Below are 10,764 nucleotides of genomic sequence, written 5' to 3' on the forward strand. Positions count from 1 at the left end.
TCACTGGTGATGAAAAGTGCTAAAATCTTCTGACTTTATCGCATGACTTGTTGTTGCCGCCAGCTAAATACGTATATACCAACTTCATAGTCATAGCTTCTGCTTTAGCCTCATCCTCACCATCACTATACCCGCAGCAAGTTGGCCACATTGACATGACATAATGTGGCGTGCTCGACCGGCTTCTGGGCCGCCTGTCCCTGTGGCTGCTTGTTTGCCTTACTGGCCGCTCGATTACTCTTCCGATCGATCATTATTTGGTCCCACTTTTAGGCGTTCTGCTGCGACTACTGTGTGTTTATACTTCACCGTTCACTTCACTTTTCGTTGATTAATTTGTTGCCAGTCCGTTCTGTCGCTCCAAATGACGTTGAGCGAACATAACTGATAATATTCGTACCGAAAATTGTGCAGTGAGCTTGTACCAATGGCAGTGAAGTGATGGATACGATACGAATGAATTACTTTGTTAAATCTTTAGTGGTAAATAGAGTGTTAATTCCTTTCTCAAATCGAATGAGTTGTAGGAAAGTATATTAGTATTTCAAGTTAACCAACCAAGAAGAAAAGAAAACCAACGAAGCTAAAACTTATTGCCCCTGATACTTTATATGGCAAACGTCGAATTAAGAAAAGAGGAAAAAGCTTTAAAATTATGACGACCAAATAAACTACTTTGTTGAGTCATCTAGATGTCTCTCAAAAATTTGACGGACTTCGAAAAGTTTTTGTAGGACATTAATTTGTTTTTAAGCCCTGGATGATCAGATGATTAAGCATAGAGCTTCCACCAGAATTCGAAAAAGGCAAAACAAATCACATGCATGCGATTCAATTTGGCTTAACATTCAATAGTGAGATTAAACAGAAGATTTTCTAACCGTTATATAAGATGGTGTGCATAATAAGCTTTATGACAAATTTAGCTGAATTTATCGTTCTGAAATGTAGTGTATAGATAAGTTGACCATCTTACTCGATAGTGGTTACGGCGAAAGTTAAAGCTTTACTTTCAGTCAGCAAATAAATTCGTAAAAGTTGAAGATTACCTAAACTGTTAGAGACACCCTGAAACATGCTGGTCAAAAAAATGTCACTTGCTTGTATGAAGTTAAGACAGTCGACTTACTGTTCGGGCTAGAATATACTAAGAATTTAAGTGATGTTATTTTTTATAATGGGTGTTTGTTTTAGACGTGTGGTTTTCAATGTTGCAATACTTATTTTACCCTATCATTTTACTCTAGTTAATAATGCACATCCTCAGAGACGCCGTACGGTGCGCACCGAAGACGCTATTGCTGCTGTGGAGCAGGGTATAGAAAATAGTTCAAATATAAAAGAGCAAAGCATCGACGTTTGCGGGCTTACAAAATCCAGCTCGTGCTAGAATTTAAGCCGAACGATCATCACGCGCGTCGCAATTTTCGCAAGAAAATCTTGTTCAGCGATGAAGGTCACTTTTGGTTTAATGGGTAATACACAAAATTGTCACATTTGGAGTGATGATAATCCACAAGCCCTTGTTGAGATGCCGTTGCATACTCAAAAAGGCACTCTTTTGTATGGCAGAGTGAATCTTTGGTGCATACATCTTTAAAAATGGGAACGCTATAGAGCCATGATAAATGACTTTTTTGAACCTGAGTTTGCGGATTTTGATGTGGACGACCTTTGGTTCGGCAACAAGACCATACATTCAACGAAACAATCAATTTATTGAAGGAAGCTTTTGGTGAGCGCAATATCTCGCGTCGTGCAAAATTTTGAATTGTCATAAGATTACTTTTCCTTAATAAAATATTGTTTAAGGAAAGAATCCATAATGACAAAAAGTTTAACTGCCTTTGATATTTTTCGCTGCACAGCGGGGCGACTTTACACGCTCTTAACATACTCTCAATAATCCGTGTTATTGCCCGCTGCCAATCTTTCCCTTCATCAAGCAACTGCACGCTTTGACATTTATTAAACTTTGCATTTCACCTTCCTTTGTGCCACAACTTTCCTAAGCACTTTGTGATTACTGACACCCCCTCATATGCGCATAAATAAATTATGGTTTTGGCATTTGTTACTTTTTTCTCTGCATTTTATATTTAAGAATCCGGTAAAATTTTTGGCGAAGCAATTTCAATTTGATTTGTAAATGTTGCGCCAATTGAGACGGAGCGAGGGCAGAATCAACCACCAATAATCAGTGCTTTCCAAAATATAGAATTCAACGGTGTTTGGGCAGCACTCAACTCACTTTCAGTTCGTCTATCACCCCGCTCATGAGAATATTTGTGCCTCCTTTGTGCCAATTGTGGTGGCGACAAATAAAGTTAAACACCCTGTTGTAGGTGGGGGGTGTCTCAACAAGCGAATAGTCATTGCACATTTCTTTAACAATTCTTTTCCGTTTCTTTTCGATTTGGGTATTTATACATTTTGCCTTCCCCTCCAATTGCCTTTGCAATACTACTTATTGCTGGCACTTTTCGCTGCTAAAACACTTTGCTTTCTTCGTCGACAAAACTTTATTCATTACCTTTCAGCTTGATTTTCGATGTCGGTGGCTGCCTGAGCTCATAAAAGCATCGCATTTGCTTGGTTTCGTGAGCGCGTGTCGTTCGCCGCTGCTAATGTTTCGCATACGCATAATTGGCCAACGATGCGTAACTCATGGCCACTCGCGTTGTACGAAATCGAAGGTTTTTGTTCTTTGTTTATGTTTTTTTTGGTGTGGGTTCGCCTTTTTCTTGTTTCCTCAGTCCAAGCGGCCTTTAGTGCGACACTTTAGTGGTATTGTCACTACATCGGTACTTGTTGGAAGGAGTGTGGCAGGCAGCATGCGGCAAGTGCATGCGCTCCTCTCTCTCTCTAGTTCCTCGGCTATGGAGTATGGCTGTTGAGCGACGTCTATTCTCCAGGGTGACATAAAAGCTCATTCCGTTTTCATGGCGTGCATAAGTGGTTCGATTATTGCACGAGTTTAACTGGCACTAAAACTGATTGATTTTAATAAGTTCGTATGACCTTTTGCTTTCAGGCTGTTATAAGAGACCGCGCAGGTGAGTGTTTAGGGGTGAATGGTAATTGATGACAACATATGAGAAAGCGATAGGAGACGATATGTGATTAGTTACTATCAAGTTAATGGCCGATGAATTTTGATAGATTTAAATAATAAAGGAGGTTATCTTATTTGTATACAAAAGTTTTTCGAGAGATTCATGATCGCTTAGGTTAAATAAAAATTTGTAAAGTTTGGTCTATAAGAAAGGTCAAATGTTCTTTCAGATATTTAAAAAATTAGCCATTATACCGAAATTAATTATTTTCTTATTTATCCAATATTCTCAACTACAACAAAAAAATCTGGCTGAACTCTACTGAAAACAAGGAAAAACGCTAACTTTAGTACCCCTCACGGGTACATTTTTTGCAATAAAGGGGTAAAAAAAGATTTATATCTTAATTTTGATCGGTCAGATCGGTCCGATCTGAATAGTTTGTTTAGAGTCCGTAGCGCTTCCTTGGAAAATAATCTGTGATATATTTGGTAAAAGCAGCTAGATGCTATAGTGGTTCGATAACGGCATTGCAAAATTTCAATCAGATATATGGTATAAAGAAAGCATACGCCCTCAGGAAAGAGCAAGTCCCTTGTGACTATGAATTAATTTTAAAGCCAATAAAGAAGGAGATTGAATGTAGGTCTGTCGATCGTATAATTTGAGTAAAACTTGTTCTATGCAATTTTAAATTTCTGACGAATTCTATTGACTCATACATTTGATCTTTGAGATGACAGCAACGTTTGTTTGCAGTATAAAAGTTGTGATCGACCCGAAAAAATATAATCGGTGAGATGTGGTTGCTTTGCAAAACTTTTCCAGAGCTTTCAGATTAAGTATCTGTTGTTGTAGCAGCTGAAACTTTTCTTAATATGATTTCAGACGTTTTCTGGATATCTAGCTGAATTGCTTAACGTGAAGTTGATCGGACTATTTCGCTAAGATAAGATTACAGACTATACTCGTGCAGATATAATCGGACTAATTTTCGAAGTAAATTAAGCAAGTCCAGCAGCTTTTCTGATCGTGTCTTGCTCTACTAAAAAACTATGATCGTAAACCAGCAAACATTTCTAAATAAACATCAACCTCAATCATTAGATATCTTTACTGTACTTAATTAGAAATATTTATCAATGTGAAATAAACGGTAAAACTTTCTTATTGAACCAAAATTATTCGCGATATATACTTTATATAACATGTAGGTATATAGGTATGTACATCAAATTTTTCACTTCCTTTTCATTCGCTGTACGCATACAAGTATCATACCGCGAATCACATCAATCATGATTTGATGGTCGTATGTACTTGTATTACTCTCTCGCTGTGATTGACTTATGTAGTAGTTGTTGCAGTTATTAATAAATCTAAGTTATTGACAAGAAAGAGACGAGTTGTTGAGGTCCACTACACATATGTACATGCTTGAAATTTATGGCTTTGTGCATCACCTTTGCCCTGCACTTCTTTCAAGCACAGTTGCCGGTCACGTTTCAACAAAGTCCAGGAGCTGCTTGCAGTCACATTTATGAGCAGAAATTAATAATATTAAATGAAGGTACATAAACTTTGTAAAATATTTATGGGAATTGTATTTATGGCTATAAATATAACATAAATTTGAAATGTTTAGAGATTCGGGTTTTTAGTTTCAAGTTAGCTAAAGGTCCTTTAAAAAGAAATCCATTACTTCTGCACTAAATTAAAGGTTTTATTTAGTATAGTCAGAATTATTCGAATACGGTGAAATATGCACCATCTTTTTCCATAATTTCGTTGCATTTTAAAGTTAATTTCATAATATCACTTTCATAGAAACCCTCGTCCCTATTGGCAGAATACTGGGACATTTGATATCATAAGCTTCTCTTGAGGAGAATTTTGCACCAGCAAAATTATTTGCCATAGACTGAAACAGGTAGTAATCACTTGATGCTAAATCTAGAATATAAGGTGGGTATTTAAGAACCTCCTAATTAAACTTATCTATCTATGTGCCGCCTTTCGTTGGTAGAACACAATTGCTCTCCTATTGTTCAAAGCTGGCTGCTTCTGGGTGATTGCTCTCTACATACAGTTCAATTGCTGACAGTGCATGTCCGAATAAGGAGTTGGAAATGACCGACTTTTTATCATCAGTAACCATCCACTTCAGCAATGATTCGAGTTTTTTGCGATTCAGCAGATATTCACAGATCGAAATGCGGTGCATGAGGTTTTTTCATGAACTCGTGTGGCATCCATAAATCGATCTTCTTTTTATATTCAGCCTTATTTAAATGACTGGTGTTATGTGCAAAGTTTTTCTCCTGGTTAATTGAAACAGTGCTTACATGCCGGTCTAAATCGACGACTTCCATTACATTTTGATATTGGCTTTCTAGATTGTGGTTAATTTTTGACATAAAAATTACCGAAAGAGAATCGACGAAACCAAAATTGCGCATGACTGGCTGATAAGTGACTGCTGCAATATCAGGAGCATAAGTTCGATTTCGCCTTTATCGAAGTAAAACTGTAAAATGTGGCATTTTTTTTGTTTGCTGCTGTTGATTTGATTTTGATGTATATACAAATAATACTGAGTCAAGCAATCACAAAACTATCTCAGAGATGTTTTTAGTAATCCAGATGCCCTTATACAACGCCATATACATAATACTAAAGCCATCTTTTGGAAAATTAATTTTACGAAATCTAAAATAATACAAGAAAAACGAGCTCATATGCTAGACTATAGGTACGGTCAAGAATAATGGAGGCACACGGTGAACGGAGAGACAACGCCGTCAGGAGCTATCTGTCAAAATTAAACAGCAATTGTAAACAAAGCCTTCCCCTGCTTTCGCTTTCAACGACACGAACTAAAATTTTTTTTCTGTTACTCACTTACTAAAAGAAGTATTGTGACGAAACTGTAGTAATCTCTGCTTCTATCTTCCTCAAATACAATGTTATTTTTGGCAGAGGAATTGTGGAGGGTTTTTAGGAAAAATATTGCGGATACTAGTTTATCAACTATTACAAATGCTTCTTGTATGCGTCTTCATATAATTAGGCATGATACAACTTATCTTATGATTCACTACCTGGACCTGAACCTTTTTTGATTTAACTAGTTTGCTTGAAATATATTAGGATTTTTATCAAACTTTATTTTTTTGAAAGCACTATCAGCTCTAATATTAATAAGAGGCATTTGTACTTATTTAATTCATTATTTTAATTATGAGAGTCCGTCTGAGGTATGTCTCTTTGCCCTGAAAGTGGAACAGGGAAGTAATATATTCTGATGTTTTGTGGGTAAGATTGAGTGGCCACAAATGTCGCGTTATTTCAAATGTTTAAAATTTAATTTTCCAATAATTTTAAATTCATCGTTCATTGTCACGACGCTTTCGAGATGTTTGATTAATAAAACACCATCCATTACTTCCAATATTCGCTTATAGATTAGATTAGAAGATTTGAAATATTTGACCTAATTCAAAATATTTCTTATTATTGGTATTAACAAAACTCTTCCTTATATAAGATGCTTGTTAAAAGTACTTTCAGAAAAAATTTGAAAATTTTAGTATTGAATATAATGTGATCGATTTGTGTAATTTATTTCTGAAGATCTTTACCAAAAAAACAAAAATATGAAAACAAATGAAGAAAATGTAAAAAAAATGTTATTCACGTCGGAATAAAAATTCTGATATTACGGTCTTTTGTTATTTAGTTATTTAATAGTTTTTTTTTTTTATATACAACTTCGTCCGTATAAAGTTCGTCCGTGAACACGTTTTTATAGTTTTCAAGCTTAACAAAACAAGCAAAAATTAAAATAAAAAAAATAAATTTCAAAAATATAAATATGTACTATTGTGAGTAATATTTGGGTTCTAAAGTTTGCAATAAAGCGATAAGAGTGTTAATGAGAGTTAGATTAACAGTGAACTAAAAAGTCTACAAAACCCATTTCTATATTACTCACATAAAATCTACTACAATTTATTGTTATTATTGTGTTTCCAAAATATTGCAAACAAAGTGCTCAACAGTGTGTTTACAAGGCTACAGCTGTTCATAAGAGAGAGAGCAACAAGCTACTGCGCCTGTCCGTATGCAACAACGCGCTCAACTGTTGCGCTCAACTCTCTCTCTCTTAGCTTCTAACAGCCACAACTAGTGAACGTGTTTGAAATGTAAATTCCAGCAGGAATCTTAGAAAAAAACATACACCTACACATTCAACACAACTCCACAGCATACACGGCACAGCTAGACTATGTGTCTGCCAGGAACGCCACCCACAGCTGGCAGACATTTTGCCGCGTTTGGGATAAAACTGTTACTCGTCCTGTCGGCTGCACGGCCAAAGTGTCATTTTTAACTCACTTACGATTCAGTTGTGGTTCGGACGTGTGGTCGCAAGGTTGCATTAGCGCGTAGGAATTCCAAATCGTTTGCTTCGGAATGTGAATAGAGGTGAAAGTTCGCCTAGTTGTTAAAAGATTTCGTCGCGTTTACTTGCTTCGTTCGGTTCGATTCATGAGTGTGTGTGTGTAAATACATATGTATGAATGTTGCAATACTTTTCGGAACAATGACGTCGCCTGACGCCTGCCTGCTCTCAGTTACATTAGTGCAGTAACAACAACCTGCCAGCAAGCAGACAATCCTTGGCGACGCGACAATTTCCGCTTCGATTAATTTTCGAAATTTTACGCTTCCTTTACGATGCCTCAAGTTCAAATGTTTTGAAAAGGCGAAAGTTTGCATGAAATTAAGTCCGCTTATTCGCTTTTGCATAATGAATTCCCGGCATGCGGAAGCATTGCGTTGAAATTGCCAGTGAGTGCTTAATTTCATTCGAGTTGAACAATTTATGTGTATTTTTATAAAGTTATACGGAATAAGAAATTGAATGTGGACTATTAAATTGTATGGATTATTAAATTGATTCAAATACTCGAAGGGTTGTGCAAAGTGTGTAAATAACTCAATATGCAGTAGTAAAAACTTAAGCGCAGCGTGTGTTAATAAGCACAGTGTGTTACAGGAAAGTGATTTAAAATATGCATTTGAAATCATATCAGAAATGTTGATATTTTAGTGCTGTCATTAATAATTCATAACTCATTCATAACTGTGCTTTAAAAGTCAAAGAAAGACAAAGATATAGAATGTATACTTAAAATCTTCAAATACTACTTATGAGGTAAGATATTTACAGACATTCGTTAAATTTAAAAACACTTTATTAGTTTATATGCACTCCTACTTCCTACTAACTGGAAATGAAAAGTATTTGGCCTATCAATGGAAAAACGTTTTTTGTGTAAAAATATGGCTTTATTTTGCTAATTAACTTCCATCTACTTGTGGCATAAAGCTTTTGTTGTAACGAAACTCCATCACTTCAATTTTGTTTTGGAGGTATGAAGATTTGAGACTTTTAAAATATGTGTAGGTGATTTTTTCATCTTCACCGCTTCATTCAAATGAAATATTTTTCTAAAGATGCACTATATGATTCTCCTAAAGAGGAAATAATCGCAGTGGAATTGGTATTGGTATGTAGTATCATACGCTGACTGTGTGAATGATTTCAAAAAACGATTCACATTATTAAGAAGCTTTTCATTTGTAAATTTCGTGAACTTTGTGACTTACGCGTTCCTTTGGGATGCCAATGATGTTAACTCTTTCACTTATAAAACAAATTAAATTTGATGAAAAAAATTTTGATTAGTTTCATTTGAATTGGAATCATTCAAGAATTTTATCAAACAGAAAGTACGTTAAATGTTCTGCTTAAATATTGATATGTAATAATGATAATATGAACATGTGAAACACTGTTTTTGTAAAATTTAACACTTTTTGGTATTCAGACGGTAACATCTCTAACGATAAACCATATGGTATTAAATCTTAAAAAGTTATATTGCATTTAAAATTTTTTATTAAATTTATCACTAAAAGAGATTTCGATAGTTCAAGATCTTTAATAACTAGTTGATATCACTTGGAGAGGATTGGTTTGGAGTTCCAGGCAAGACTAAGCGTCATTATTATTTGCTCTTCTACTTCGGCTGAAGCAAGCGATTCAGTTGCCTCTATATGCCAATCTCTGAATTATATAACTTTAGAATTCGTCATTTAACGCCAAGGGAAGCTTGTGGACGTCTCAGCTGCTAAATGATTCATTGTAAGCATTCGCTCAAATTCATATCGATAAGGTAATATCTAACTATAGTACGGTTATTTAGAGCTTTTTACAGAAGCTATTCTTAAACAAAGAAATCAGTGATATGAAATTAAAAAAATGTGTCATAGACAATCATAAATGTGACAGGGTTTGGTTTATGGTTCCTGTGATCGGCTTCACCAAGTAACTTGATTAACAAATACTAGAAGATTGTTCCTAATAGCTAAAAATAATAAATACAACAGCTACTTTTACGTAAAGGGCTTATATGCGTTTATTTCCCCGTCATGACAATAGCTAATATTTAAGTGTTGGGAAAAAATGTATACTATTTCTAATCCGTGTGATGAGTTTCGCTAAGAAACTCTTCCTTGACATCAGCAAAAGACAGTGCGTCGGTTCAAGAGCGTAGCTCTAAAGCACTTGCTTCAAGACTTTAATTTCTATCCCTACTTTTAAATAAGTCTATAATTTTTTTCTTTATTTACTTGTATGTAATGAGTCGCATCGATTAACTAACCACTTATAAGAAGATCGTAATACAGAATGCTCGTATAGTTTTTCATAAATTGTGCCGCTGAATAATTATTTGGGTTCTTGGTATGTATCGTTCCCTCTTTTTCACTAATTAATAATTCCAATTGAATTGTTTTGATTTGTTTGGTCAAGTAAAATATTGTTCTCCCTGAATTTTAAGAGTTCATGGTCTTCTTTCGATCTTAACACTGTTCTGTCTGTCTGTCTTTCATTTTCGAAATCTCTTAACAAATTGTCATGGGTAAGAAATGATTTTATGTCGGTGAAAGCGCAAATTCTTCCGTGTGAATATTAAATATCTTTTTCCAGGTATGTGTATGTAATATATTATAAGATAATGCTTCTGAAGAAAGATTAACATACGAGTCCATACCTACAAACATTCCTCCAACTTTCCAATCCAACTGATTTACAAAGAGCAGACACGTGCATTGGTATGGGTATTGCTATGGCTACATAACCAGCTTTAAGTAAATAGTTAGGTGTTAACTTTATCAAATCCTTTGCACTCGATAATACGTGTTAATACCCTAATTAAAAGCTATGGCACCTACTACGAGATTACCGTTACGAGCGGTGTAAAGTGGAGTATGAAGAAAGTGAGAACTTTCGCTGACAATATCTCTATGAGTAATGAATTATTAAAATTAATTAAATGTGAGCGCAGTTGTTAAGGCTCAACACTATTACCAACACTACGGGCTACCTATTTATAGGCGAGCGAGCATACATTGACACAAGTATGTAGGTCTATATCTATCTGTATGTACGACTGTGCGTTGCCAATGATGCGCAACTTTAAGTCATAAAGGCGAAAGTTCGTAAAGGATAATAGGCTAATAACTAACCTCACTTTCGTCACACTTACGCGCGCAAACCACCGAAAGGAATGGGAGAAAGGAGAATTTCAAATTCCGTTGCATAGCTACAGGCGCTGAGCACTAAGTAAGCATTGCA

This window comes from Bactrocera oleae, chromosome 4, assembly GCF_042242935.1.
Source record: "Bactrocera oleae isolate idBacOlea1 chromosome 4, idBacOlea1, whole genome shotgun sequence".
Classification (NCBI taxonomy): Eukaryota; Metazoa; Arthropoda; class Insecta; order Diptera; family Tephritidae; genus Bactrocera; species Bactrocera oleae.